Source organism: Balaenoptera physalus, assembly GCF_965194825.1.
Source record: "Balaenoptera physalus genome assembly, chromosome: 6".
Taxonomy (NCBI): domain Eukaryota; kingdom Metazoa; phylum Chordata; class Mammalia; order Artiodactyla; family Balaenopteridae; genus Balaenoptera; species Balaenoptera physalus.
The window spans coordinates 49,620,270-49,635,647 of record NC_138885.1 but is presented as its reverse complement, the minus strand read 5'-3'; the positions used below and the strand labels follow the sequence as shown (position 1 = coordinate 49,635,647).

At 35.3% G+C, this 15,378-nt stretch overlaps 2 protein-coding genes across 8 annotated transcripts in view; both read right to left on the bottom strand.

Annotated features, from left to right (window-relative positions):
- GALNT13 (polypeptide N-acetylgalactosaminyltransferase 13) overlaps nucleotides 1-15,378 on the bottom strand; it is a 560,582-nt gene that overhangs the window by 139,917 nt on the left and 405,287 nt on the right. The window lies entirely within an intron of this gene.
- KCNJ3 (potassium inwardly rectifying channel subfamily J member 3) overlaps nucleotides 1-15,378 on the bottom strand; it is a 621,683-nt gene that overhangs the window by 526,430 nt on the left and 79,875 nt on the right. The gene's annotated exons all lie outside the window — the stretch shown is intronic.

Below are 15,378 nucleotides of genomic sequence, written 5' to 3'. Positions count from 1 at the left end.
TTCGAAGATAAAAGGATGACAATAACAGCAACATAATGGCATGTTAAAAGTCTTTGTCAGGCCAGTCAACAAGCAAGAACCCCTTCCATTTGGAGCTGTGTAGTATGAGTTAATTTACTTTAAATTGTATAAATTTACACCATGTGATTATAGAGTTTGCAAACAAAGTCTTTTGTGTTTTAAAAGCAGACAGTTTTAGATGTGAGCTTACTGTCACTGCCTAATGAAGAATTTGTAAAGATCATGGAGACAGGAAGCATAAAACCTTTCTTAAAAACATATTTTATCAAGTAAAGGGTCATAAGGCTCTCAAAAGGAAGAGAAAAGAGTGTATATTTGCAGCTGTATTCATATTTCCAAGCCACTAAGGGGCCACTCAAAAAATTGAAATATCATCTATAAATAGACAAGTGACAGAACCACATGTCTTCTCAAAATGAAAAATGTTCTTCTCAGGGGTGGATTAAGTACAGTAACATCAATAAGAACAGCCACCTTCCCAAGCTTGAATAGCTCATGAAATTTTTTTTTCAAAATATTTTCATAATCTACTATCTCATTTCAAGCAACCAAAAACCTGTAGGAGGACTCGTCTCTTTCTAATTATACCAGTAATTATAAGTGCATTTTACTGAGCATGATGTTGTATCCACAATTTGGGATAGCACATTCAAGATTACCTAGGACTTCCAGGATGTCATCATATGTAAGGTTCAGTCAAGTCAGAATGCCATTTGACAGATGCCACAAAAGGCATTCTGGGAAGGGTATGGCTGTAGTTTGTTGACTGACTTCTTGTAAATGTCAAGGGTTAGGAATGAATATCTAAATACACTTTAAAAAAATGAAATGTCTCATATTTTAATGCATCAGACCTATGAGATCATATTTTATTTGTACCTTATTCATAATAAAGTTGCCTGTTTATCTGCTCACTGGTCTGAAAATTTCTTGGAGTCAAGGAACGTGTCATTTACCTCTTCTATCTCCAGATCTCAGGAAACTGCCCAATACCATATATTAAAACCATTTTCTTAAAATGAATGAACTTAGGAATGAGTAAATGTATGCACTTACTGATAGTACTCAAGTTCCCACTAAAACACATAGTTCTAAATCTTCTGAGTCAGGTAACAGCTCTTTAATATTGACACCTTAAAACCATTTCTCTCACCTTTCTCCAAATTTCTGAATATTCTCCAAATCTCTGGATCTCCTTTGTGAGGACCTGCTGGATCTGCATACAGTATGTCAGGTGCTGACGCCCCACATGCTTAGCTCCACATGGCAGGGTTGTGGTAGGATAAAAGAGACCTCAGACTTAAAACCCAGATCAGCCTGAGCTTGTATTCTGATAACATATTCAATCTCTCTGATCCTCAACTTTCTTGTCTGTAAAACAGGGATAGCAAATTCATGCTAAATGTGATAACTTACAAAGCACTAGGCACATAGCAGATGCTCAAGACATGATAATAAGTGCAGTGAGCTTAACTCAGGTGAATTAAATGTATGCTCATTACAAAAGAAAAAAATGTTTTAAATGTCTTTAAAACGCTGGAGTTATACCTTCCATATATATATATATATATATATATATATATATATATATATATATATATACACTCTTAATTATATAATGCACTTTACTGTACATACATACATACAACTGTATAGAATTGTACAAGCCAGGCCTTTTCTGTAAAGGGCCAGGTAGTAAAGATTTCAGGTTTTGTGGGACATTCAGTCTCTGTTGCAACTATTCAGCTCTGCTCTTGGAGTGTTAAAGCAGCCCTAAATAATGTATAAAAAAAATGAACATGACTATGTTGTAATAAAACTTTATTTATGGACACTGAAATATGAATTCTACAGAATTTTCATGTGTGATAAAATATTATTCTTCTTCTGATTTTTCCTAGTCATTTAGAAATGTAAAAAACATTCTTAGCTCTCAATTAAAAAAAGACAGCAGGCTGAATTTGTCCCATGGCCATAGTTTGCCAATCTCTGGCATAAACCAAGCCATGTATACTGAAATTTATGGGTGATTTAGGGAATTTTTAAGATTAATGTTTACTAGACAGTTTTTCTTCCTTATATGCTGACTTAATAACTCAATCACCTTTTGAGAGGTGAATTAACTCTTCTATTATTAGTGTCTTTGAATTGCCTTAGCACTCATTCCTTATTAGATCTCATTTTCTCTACACCTACTCTCTTGGTGAGCTCATCCAGTGTTCTGACCTGACAATCATCTACACGTCGATGGCTTCCAATTTATATCTTCAACCTGAACTTTTTTCTGAACCCTAGACTCATATTTCAAAAACCCTGCTTAATATCTCCACCTGGATATCTAAAGTTCATCTCAAACTTGACATGTCCAAAACTAAACTCATGATCTTTCTCCTAAACTTGTTTCTCTCATAGTCCTCTTATCCCAATTTATGGCAACTCCTCTTTCTATTTGTTCAGGCCAAAACTTGAGTCTACCCTTGATTCTTTTATTTTTCTTACAGCACAACATCTATTCCACCTGCAAATACTCTTGGCTCTAACTTCAAAATATACCCGGAATATAATCGTTTCATGTCGTCCCTACTGTTACCATCATTACCATTTACCATTATCATTACTGCAGGAGGCTCCCAGTTGGTGCCACTATGTCCCCTCCCCTCAGCCATCTACAGTCTATTCTCAATACAAGATTCAGAGTGATCTGTTACAATCTAAGTTAGATCATGTCATGCATGGGTTCACAACATTCTAATGGCTCTATTTCATTCAGAGAAAATGCCAGAGTCCTTGCTGCGTCCTATATAATTCCCCTACATTCCCCATGTCCTCTATTCCCCCTTCCCAACCTGTCTGACCTCATCTTCCTCAGCTCTTGCTGCTGCTCACCTTGCTGCAGCCACACTGGTCTCCTTGTGGCGCTTGAAGCATGACAGTCACACCTCTGTCTGGAATACTGTATCTAATGCTTGGAACATAGGTTTTTGCTCACATGTTAATTTCTCAATGAGGTATGTCTTGATTATTGATCGATTTCATACTACATCCCGTATCTCCAATCCCAGTATGTTCCTGTTTTCCTGCTTCTCTCCATCACATTGTCACCATTTGACAAATACTGCACATTTTAACTATTTAAATCACCTTACTAGAATGTAACCTCCATGAGAGTACACATTTTTATTTGCTTCTTTCACTGTAGTTCACCCTAGTGGAGTAGAATTGTACCTGGCATAGTAAGAATTCAAAATGTATTTGTTGGATAACTGAGCATTTTTTGGTGATGGAATTGTGGGCAATTTTTATTTCTTTTCTTTGTGCATGCCTATATTTCCTACTAAAAAGAAGAAAAAGTAGGGCAGACTTTAGATCAAGAGACACACATATTGGGCTCGAGTCTTGAATATGTCACTTTACATCTGTGTGAACTTCAGTAAGTTCAAAAGTCTATAACTTGAATTTTTATCTGTAGGACTAAAATAAGATAAAAAGTTATCTATTATATATATACACACACGTGTATACATATATATACCTATATATGCATATATACCTATATATACATATATATGATAAAGCAAAAAGATATTCTATAACTGCCTAACTTATATGTATATTATTGTGATGATAAAATATGATAAATGTTTTTGAAAATATTTTATAAAATAAAGGCTGCTCAACATGAGATCATTACAAAGAGAGGTTACTATATATTTTTCTACTAATCATTTTATGATAAACAATAGACTCAAGTACACTCACATATTTATTTCTGTCTCATGGCCTCTGTAATCTGAATTTAATGAAGGACTAGTTTTGAATCTAAATTCAAGGTGATAGCATAGTGAGTTTTCTCCAGATATGGAAGGAGCAAAGGAAGAAGAATCTTGAAAAAATTCAATTTCACCATCAACATCACTATAGTACATCAGGTGACACAAGGAACAATAAATAAGAAATAAATCAACATTTAAAAAGCCAAACAACCCAATCAAAAATGGGTGGAAGATTTAAATTGTCATTTCTCCTAAGAAGACATATAGATGGCTAAAAAGCACATGAAAAGATGCTTAACATCACTAATAATTAGAGAAATGCAAATCAAAACTATACTGAGGTATCACCTCACACCAGTCAGAATGGCCGTCATCAAAAAATCTACAAACAATAAATGCTGGAGAGGGTTTGGAGAAAAGGGAGCCCTCCTACACTGTTGGTGGGAAGGTAAACTTGTACAGCCACTATGGATAACAGTGTGGACGTTCCTTAAAAACTAAAAATAGAACTACTGTATGATCCAGCAATCCCACTCCTGGGCATATACCCGGAGAAAACCATAATTCGAAAAGATACATGCACCCCAATGTTCATTACAGCGCTATTTACAATAGCCAGATCATGGAAGCAACCTAAATGTCTATCAACAGAGGAATGCATAAAGAAGATGTGGTACATATACACAATGGAATATTGCTCAGCCATAAAAAAAGAACAAAATAATGCCATTTGCAGCAACATGGATGGACCTAGAGATTGTGATACTGAGTGAAGTAAGACAGAGAAAGACAAATATCATGTAATATCTCTTATATGTGGAATCTAAGAAAGGGTACAAATGAACTTATCTACAAAACAGAAAGAGAGTTACAGATGTAGAAAACAAACTTATGGTTACCAGGGTGTAAGTGGGGGAGGGATAAATTGGAAGATTGGGATTGACATATACACACTACTATATATAAAATAGATAACTATAAGGACCTACTGTATAGCACAGGGCACTCTACTCAATACTCTGTAATGGCCTATGTGGGAAAAGAATCTAAAAAAAGAGTGGATGTATGTATATGTATAACTGATTCACTTTGCTGTACACCTGAAACTTACACAACATTGTAAATCAACTACACTCCAATAAAAATTAATAAAAAAATTAAATTGAAGTCATTATGGAAATAGTGTCGAGTGGCATTAAGAGCTAAATGCTTTTCATGTACTGCATTTGAAGAATATACGTGTACTATGCACATGAGGAAGGATGAGAAGGGATAAAGGGGTTCAAGGACAGTTAATGGAGTCATAAGCAGAAGATGGGGGATGAGGGAACCATCATCTCCTAATTAAGTTAGAAAGTTGGGGCAATGGAGATCTGCTAGGAGACAGGCAATGGGAATAACACAATACTCTGCTGGCTGGCTTAGAAAGTGTCAACGGGTTCTATTACTTCAAAGTCATACAACATTCCAATTCTTTCCCTGTCTATCATTTAAAAACAGAAATAGGATAGCTGCTTTTAAAATCAGTTTGTATTATATCAAGGTATTAATGTACCTGCAAAATATTCCTGTGATAAACAAACATGAAACATATGTTTATAAGACATGTATTACAACTGAAAGTATATTTTATCTACCAATAAACTTCTAGTAGATTGAACATAAAAATCCCTTCTAGTCATTGGGAATCACGCTATCAATCTGAGAAACTCTGGTGTATACAGAGAGAGAAGGCTTAGGAACCAAAACTGATTATCAAAATAGAGTTTTCACTACTAAATGGGGTTGCAATCATTCTTAGGGAATCAGAATTTAAATCAGTAATTGGCAAAACCTAATCATTTAATTCCCAATGCATTAAAGTGGATATCCATTTCTGCATGTGAACTGAATAGTATTCAAGGCTAAAACTCTCCCTAAAAACTCAAAGCAAATGTTAACCCTTATTGTTCATTATTTCCAGTCAAATATGTCTGTGTAAAAACTTCTATATTAGGGAAAAAACGCCTGCAGTTTCATTCCTAGTATAATGGAATAGTAGCCTAAAATATGTTTATTGGTTTATGGAGTCACTGCAAAAAAAAGCTTGCAATTATCTAAAATTCCTCCAAATTGTGATCAACAGATTATAAACTATTGTCTCTGTTAAAGAGCAAGACAAACTTGAAAAACTCTTATATAGAGAGGATATAGAAAATAATGGTAGATGTACCAACTACATGTTAGTTACACTTGGTTTTGAAACTTCTTCTATTAATATAAACTATGAGAAAGCTACTCCAGTATAACGTGTTTGAAAATGAAGTTCAGAGTATATGACAGGAGGGCCTGCATCTGGTTTTGCCCATGACTGAATGCCTAACATGTAGTAAGTGCTCAGAAAATAACTGCCTAATGAATGAGTAAATACTTTTCACAACCACCTTATCTTTGGTCTTGGTCTCTTATCCACCAAGTGTATTACGCACACCTGCTCATTCTTTAAAAGCACCACATTTTATACTAATTTGTCTTAACCATGCCTTCTTATTTTCTGTATTCTGATGCATTGACATCTGAGACCTTGCTGACCCTGGATGGACTGACCCTCCCAGGGTCAGTTACTTTCTAGAGATAAACAACTTAGCAGGATGTGTGCCCGCCAAATGCAAACCAACCAGTACAGAGCTCACACCCCAGCCACCTCTTCCACAGGGCTCTCAAACTCTGGGGCCACTACTACCACTTGCTCCAGTCACCCAGGTACCAGACAACTAGGGACAGTCCATATATATTAATACCAGAGCCTAATGAAAATATTCAAATCAGCCAATCCTAAGCCTGCTCACCCTGCCTTCCCATGGAAACCACAATTGAGGCTCTTGTCCACATTTTTCTCATTCCCTCTGCCTCCTGACTGATTCTGGAACTTTCCCAAGTTGCCCCCCTGTATGGCATGCCATGCCTCCTGTTTCTAGGGATCTGTGAGTATAACAAACATTTCATGACAGTCGTTTACATGTCCACATGTTTTACCACATGATTAAAACATACCGGTATCCTTAAAACACAATTTCTTTGGGACAGTATTTCCATTTAAACTATGGGCAAATTAAACACAACTCCACATTTGGGAAAAAAATTAATTTCATATAAAAGCAACGAGAGATTTTTCACCTATGAAGTTGGCCAAGATTTTTAAACTGATCATTCTGAGTATAGTTTCACGCAAATGTCCTAAAAGACATTTTGGAAGTACTTAAATCAACATTGCAACAATTAACTCAATTTGTGATAGAAAAAAAAACCCTACAACTAACTAAAATGCCTAATGGAATAGAGTGATGTTAATTCTATCTATCTATATGTCTAGATATGTGTACATATATAACCTATAATATGTAATATATCTTACATGGAAACACATAACACATTGTTCAAACACAAACATAAAAAAATTACAATTCCACATTTATAACAAAACATGTATTTGGGTTACTCATATAACAATGGCTGGAAGGCTGAACACTAAAATGCTGAATGAGTAACACTATGTGGTGAGTTTACGGGTGTTTTAAAATGTTTTATTTTAGTTTTTTAAATGTTAAAAAATAGATAAGTTAAACCATGTACCCAAAATCTAGGTGTAACAAAGGCAAATAGCTTACCATGTTAGCTTGCGATCTATTTTTTAAAAACAAAATATTACACAGCTAAACGCCCCACTTATCCCTCTTCTTTTCCTGCCTCCCCATAATTTACCTCTAATGCCATTTTTGTCCATTTATACTTAAAAAATTTCTTCAGTGAATATATATTACTTTGTAATTAGGTAAATCACATTAAATATATCTGGTGTGGCATTCTAATGTCTCTTCATACTGAACTAATCTGCATCACCATTTTACATTTTAAATAGTAGCATTTCCACTTAAACCTTGGCCCTAACATGGAATGCTTAACGTATGGGACATGAAACTCCACCAGAGGCTGCCAGGCATATCAGGGATTCTTTGATGGAAATACATACATAAGTCATTATAGTAAAATATTTAACCATTTAAAATTTATATTCATTTATTAATAGTTAGAGATAGTATATTTGCAAAGTTACTGATTATAACTTTTTTGCTTAGATAACATTTAGAGCATGGAAGCAGAAAAGAACATTATATTTATTTATTTACTTATTGAAATATAGTTGACATACAATATTATGTTATTTTCATGTGTACTATATAATGATTTGACATTTGCACACATTGTGAAATGATCACAAGTCTAATAACGACCTGTCCCCATACAAAGTTATTACAATATTATAGATCATATTCCTTATGCTGTATATTATATCCCAGTGACTTATTTATTATATAACTGGAGTTTTGTAATTCTTAATTCTCTTTACCCATTTTACCCACCTCTCCACCCCTTCTGTTCTGGCAACCACTCTTTTGTTTTCTGTATCTGTGAATCTGTTTTCATTTTGTTTTATTTGTTTTTTTAGATTCCACATATAAGTGAGATAATGCGGTATTTGCCTTTCTCTGTCTGATTTATTTCACTCACCATAATATTCTCTGGGTCTATCCATGCTGTTGTAGCAAATGGCAAGAGTTCATTTTTTTTTATGGCTGAGTAGTATTCTATTGTATATATATACTGCATCATCTGCATCCATTTGTCTATTGATGAACACTTAGCTTGCTTCAATAACTCTGGGGAGAACCTCAGCAATTGTGATTTTCCTCCTGTTTGTCGGACACCTACCTGGGGGTGTGAGTCTTGACTCTACTATGTCTCTGCCCATCCTTCCTGTCTTGTAGTGGTTCCTTCTTTATACCTTTAGTTGTAGAAAATCTTTTCTTCTAGTCTTCAGGTTGTTCTCAAAGATATTTGTCTATAAATAGTTGTAATTTGGCTGTGCCCTTGGGAGGAGGTGAGCTCACGGTCTTCCTACTCTGCCATTTTGGTCATATCCCCCAGAAAAGCACTCTAACACTCTGAACTAATTAGAACTGTTGCTCCAGGGATTTACACGATTAGGTATACCAGAAGTTTCTTGCAGTAGGAAGTCCCACTGCAGAGGAGTTCTCAGTTAATTTCACTGTAGCTTCCCTTACTAATAAATATTGGGACGTTAAATTTTTAAACTAGGTGCCAAGCTATAATTACAAACAAGGGCTTTTAATTAGAAAATGAATTTGATCATTTTCAAACTAATGTTATAAATATATTTAAAAGATTGTGGTTTTATTAGTTTGCTTAGACAAAAGAAATTGTCCATGATCTCTGAATTCTAAAAGCATCATTTAAATATAACCACACTGTAAATAAAATGTTCTGCCTATTGAATAACTTTGTACTCCTTTGGTGCTTAATAGGAGAGGTTCTACAAATGAAATAACCTCAATTGATGACTTGAAATTGAAATTGACCCCTGTGGTCTCACAAATGAGCTAGGAGCCAAGAATATCCTTGATTAGAGCGCAGGAGTTATCACCCATGTGCACGGTCTCTAATTGCCTGGGTTGGCAAAGCTTTCTGGTTTCCCTGATGGTCTTTGTGTTGGCCAGGTGAGGGCCATTTTTAAAAGAAAAGCGAAGTCTATGGCTGTTGACTATGTAAACTGTACCTCTAATTTAAAATATTTTTTACCACTAACCATTCCAGTTGTGCCTCATAGTCTGTTCTTTTAATCCCAAACATAGCAGGAGCTCACTGAATCAAAATTCTGGGTGTGCTTAATAGTTCTGTATGCAGATGGCACTCAGTTCCTTCTCTGACCCACTGTTCATGCTATTCTGCCCTTTGGTATTATTGTGTATTTGTCATTCATCTTGATAGACATATGCTTATTTATAGCCATTATCTATACATTATTCATATTAGAATCCCTAAGGTTTCCTAACAAATTAAAGTACCAAGTAGATACTTAATTAATAGACACAAAAAGACATAAATGTAGACTTAAAGGAAATAGAAGAGATAAAGGAAGCTGTCAGATCATGAGGAAACGTGATTCTTTTATTTTGCTAGATATCCCAAAATTTTAATTTCTAATAGTTTATACTAAGGTTAGGTAAAGATTTAATTCCAAAAAGTTCACTGCTATACCATTTATAATAAATGACCCAGAATCCCAGTAATTAGGGTTTGAATAAATAATTTTGATTAATCCACATAGTTTAACATAATGTAGTCATAATGAAGTAAATATAATTTCTGAATTGGAAGATGTTCAAGATATGTAGACTACTTGTTTTTCTTTCTTGTTTTCTATCTGGAGATTACAAGAGTATATACAAAAATGTTCACAGTGATTATCACTGGTATTAGACTTATAGTTGTTTCTCATTGCCTTTTTCAAAAAAATCTTTTTATTTCTACTTTTCCTGCACAGACATATTCTTTTTATGATAACAGAAATATAAATTATTAAAAATGATTAAATGAAGTGGTTTAATGATCAAAGTGATTCTTTATCTAGTTGCTCTAGTGCTGCATTAAAGAAAATGCTTTATCTAGAAAGCTTTATTCTTTGAAAGTAAGAAATACAATTATATTATTGGGTTCAAAATAATGATGTTTAGCATTTGCCATTTGTTGAACAAAGTCATTGAAGGAAGCAAATAATTTTGCAAATCTTCAATTGTGCAGGCATTTATTTTCTGTAACACTGTCCTACTTTCCTCTGTTATTTCATATTATAATATTAATTTTGAATTCATTTAAAATAGATGAATTCTTTATATCTCTGATTTACAAAAGAAATGCCAAAAATGATTCAAAACATCAGTGTTGAGCAATGACTAAGTTATAAATGAATAGTTCTTGCTATTGTAAAGGCAATTAGCAGCTTATCCCTTCTCCTAGACAAATTAAAATGATGAATATTTCTGTTAAAGGAAAAAGTGAGTTGTTCTCTTACCAAATCTGAAAGTGGCAGCTGATGCTTTGTTTGAAACTAGCCTTTTGTTTTAACAAATGAAACTTACCCAGTGCCTTTGCTTGGATACTAATCATGAAAAATCATATCAGACAGGCCTTTATCTACAATTGTAGTAACTTGCAAAGCTTCAAAGACAGCTGAGTTCATTATGTTGGGGGTGCCAATCACACAGCCAGTCATTTATATAGCTTTTGAACTCTCATTGTCATGTTTCCTCATGGACATTTTTTTTCTCTTCTCTTTTATAAGATGTTTAAACATTCCATTCCGTCTCCTTACAAATGACATTCTAGAAGATTCCCATAAGATTTTCTTTGCCATAACAGAAAACTAAGACATTCATTCCATTAGTGTTCAAGGTATGATTCTTCAAGCTAATCTCAAATTTTTATAAATCATTTTCCCTGTCATCTTGAGATTTTTTTTTTTGCCTGCACTTTGAAACGCTGTAGGATATCATAGTATTCAACACATCGTAAGCTCAATATGGATTCCTATAACATCCACCAAGATAACTCATTGATGTCTAAGAAATCAATAAACAATCTTTAAACTGAATCAGAACTAGAAGCATTCTAAGCACTTAATAAATCTGAGTTATAAATATGACACAGCAAAAAATGTTGGGTAGTGGATGTGGATTTTCAGTCCTTGTCATCTAAACCCTATAGCCACTACCCCAGAACTTTCTCCTGGGGTCCCCATTCAAACAAAGGCAGTAACTGTCCATCTAGTTGCTTGCTTCAGAAGACTCGCCACCATCTTTGACTCCTCCTCTCAATTTAAAACTTTCAAGCATTCACTACCTTTTGTTATTTCTACTTCACAGTACCCCTGGACTTTTTGTACATCTCTCCATTCTCACTACTATACAAATTTAGGCGGTCAACATTTTACACTTGGTTTAGAATACATCCTGCAAACTTCAGTCTCATCCCCACTGCAATTCCTTTACCATATAACAGTCAGAGTGATCTCTCAAAATAATTCACTTTTCACTTATGTCCTTCAATGACACCCCGTTGCCCTTTGAGATAAATTCCCATGCTGCTGCTTAACTCTTCCAAACATATTAAAGTTCTCACTTTCAGTTCCTGGAAAGCATCATGCTCTCTCTTAATTCCCTGCAGTGACAAACTTTGATCCTTCTGTCAGGAAAACTCTATTTTTCCCCACTGTCTCCTTTGTCCCTGGCTAACTTCTGCTTATCATTTATGTTTTGGCTTTGAAATCGCTTCACTCAGAAAGACTGCTCTGGCTTCCTAAAGCTATTTTCAGAAGACTTTCTATACATTCTGTTCTACATCTCTCCATCCCCCATCCTACTTTTTAAACTGCATCCTAATGCCTTATTTACTTGCCTTCATTCACCTCTATGTGGTAAAATTAATGAGAATGGGGAGTACGATTTTTAATTCAACATTTCTTCATGAAAAAAAATGCACTCAAGATTTCATAGCAAAAATTATTCATATACATTTCATTACAACTCAAATTTGTTGCCACATAAACAGAACTACCTAATTTTCTTCCAGCTCAGGGCTTTAAACTCCTTAGCCCTATCCTAAGTGTCTAAAATAATATCATTCCAAAGGCATCCCACTTCTTTTCTATTGTTCCAATGTTTTCTTATTCTCCCCTTTCAACGGCTGGGTTATTTTCTGCTTTCTGCAGAAATAAAATCCATTTTTCTCTCACAAGCATGTTTCCTATTTGTTTTATAGCTGAGCCCTTACAGTGCCAGAACACCGAGGATATTAAGCTTAATAACAGACTCCTAGGACCCTTCTCTGTAATGGCCTTTGTTGGAGTAGCTCTCTCTTTCCTATGTCCCTTCCATAAATGTATCCACATGAACAGAGAGCATTGCTTCGACAAGTGAAAAATCCTCATTTGCTCAGGGCTAAGTGGAAGCAGTGACATAGCCTTCTATTATTACCAAGCTTTCTGAAAAATAAAGTCATGTGCTTTTTCTTTTCCCAAACCTCTCCATTTTCTGCCATGTATTCAAGCTCTCTTCTCTCCTTGCCTCTTTCAGAACATACTTCATACTAAAGGGTCTGAAGGAAAAGTTTAAAACTTTCATTATTTTTCAAGAGTCAGTGTTTCCTGAGGCCCTTCTGAATCCCAGGTGCAGATCTATGCAGGTCCTGGCCATACAAAGAGGAAAAGACTGGCTTCCTAAAACACGTCCCTGTTGGTGGGGAAGGCAGACTCATAAACAGATCATTTCAAATCAGTACGACATTTCCAATCCAAGCTTTGAGCAATTCTACAGAAGCATTGAGAATGAAATGCCTAATTCTGCTCAGGAAGAATTAGGAAAAGGAGACGTGAAATGTAGAAAAGTTTCCAAAGGAGGCAGCACATACCTCTGTGCTTTTTATTTTCCTACAACAGAATATTTGAGTAATAGAAAACAGATATATGGTAAATAGATTTCTTATTTTTCATTCATTTTCTTTTGCTGCCAGATAAGAAAACAAATGAATTTTCTTCATTTGATTTCAGGCTTGAATATACTTTCATAACTCTGCCGATCTCAACAGATACCTTACCAGACATCTGGCTCTGGGAGTGGGGAAGCATAGGCTGCAGCTACTGACAAGTTGGAGCACAGGGAGATCCATTCACTTTCTGGTGATACCTCTGTTGCTGGGCGAGCAACTAGAATAGGTAGGTGTGTTATTGTAAAGCGTCTCCTCAACTTGTTTGTTTGAATTCTCAGCATCTAGAATATTGGGCCCAGTAAAGAATATTACTTAAAAAAAGAGATCTCCTTTGCAAACCACGAAACAGGGCTTTATAGACAACTTATCATTTCCTTTAATGTCTCACTTGGTTAGATACTCAGTTTTTCTGTGGGGTAGCTAGGACGGAATTTATTATTCCCATTTTCCAGATGGGTTTCTGAGACCCATTAAGATTCAAGGATTTACTGTAACTAGACAAGTCTTGTAAAATCAGGCCTTGAACCATCAGGCTACAAAGTGTGGGTTTATGTTATCTAGATTCAGCTGATGTAGAAAACAATATCTCTTTATCTTTTATACAACACTCATATACATATACAACATTCATAGTCACATGCACTTAATGACAACCTCAATTCTTTTCTCTTTAATACCATCAAACCCTTCAGCTTTTCTCAGAGGTCATAATGTCTGAAGCAACTTACATGCTGGACAATATTGGGTGATTAGACATAAATTATAAATACATAGTGTTCAAATATATTCGAAAAATTAAATACTACTTTTGTTCATTTGTTCATTCATTTACCACTTGCCCATTCTCCTATAGGACAGCATTGCTCCAGGTGTGTGTGTGTGTGTTTTAATTGCCTCTGACTGGGTTCCTAGTAAGATTGTGTCTTTTCTGGAATCTTGCTTTGAAGATGGGTGCAAATCATCTGCCTGGCTATGATGTGATCTTTGTTTCCCATATGGCTATTTTTTTCTTGTCTGTACACTACTACCACTAAGAACTCATTAGCTACAATATGAAGGGGGTGGAAGGTCCAGGTATGGGAACTTCACTATGACTTCTGTTTCCAAAAATGTAAAGAATTAGATGCCCAAAGGAACCAAACTGGCAAAGCACACACACACACACACACACACACACACACACACACACTGATGACCATTATAACAATTGATAATTTCATTATTATTAAAAATAAGAACTTCAGTTAATCAGCAACCTCATAAAGAGATTAAAATTACAAGGCCCAAACTGGATGAAAATACTTTCAACACCTATTAGGCAACAAAGGAATAATAAACAGAATAGGGCTTCCCTGGTGGCGCAGTGGTTGAGAATCTGCCTGCCAATGCAGGGGACACAGGTTCGAGCCCTGGTCTGGGAAGATCCCACGTGCCTTGGAGCAACTGGGCCCGTGAGCCACAATTACTGAGCCTGCGTGTCTGGGCCTGTGCTCTGCAACAAGAGAGGCCGCGATAGTGAGAGGCGTGGCGCGTGCACCGCGATGAAGAGTGGCCCCCGCTTGCCACAACTAGAGAAAGCTCTCACACAGAAACGAAGACCCAACACAGCCATAAATAAATAAATAAATAAGTTTAAAAAAATAAAAAAATAAAAAAATAAACAGAATATATAAAGAATACCTTAAAATCAATAAGGGAACAATAAAAAGCAAACAAATAAATGAACGAAATTATGAACAAGCTTTTAAGAGAAGAAATATTGATGGCCAACAAATAACTGAAGTTCAACCTCATTAACAAGAAGACCCAATAGAAGATTGATATGTAAACATCAATTGCATTTATATAAAGTACCGATAATCAGAAAAATATAAAAATAACACAATTCTCACATTCTCCATGTTATACTATTTTAAAGCCTGACAGTGCCATTGCTGGTAAAAGTGTTAGGGCAAGGGGAACTTTGCTGTTAGCAATTAGAATTGGCACATTAACTTGGGAAAAACGCTGGGCTTTAGCAATTTCACCCCTAGATATATCCCATAGACTAGTGCATTTCAACCTTTAATAGCCATAGAAGATACAGTAAGATGCAGATTCTGATTCAGTAGATCTAGGGCAAGGAATTTTTAACAAGCTCCAGGTAATGCAGCTAATCCTTGGACCACACATTTTTGGTACCAAGCCCTACAGAATCTCTTGT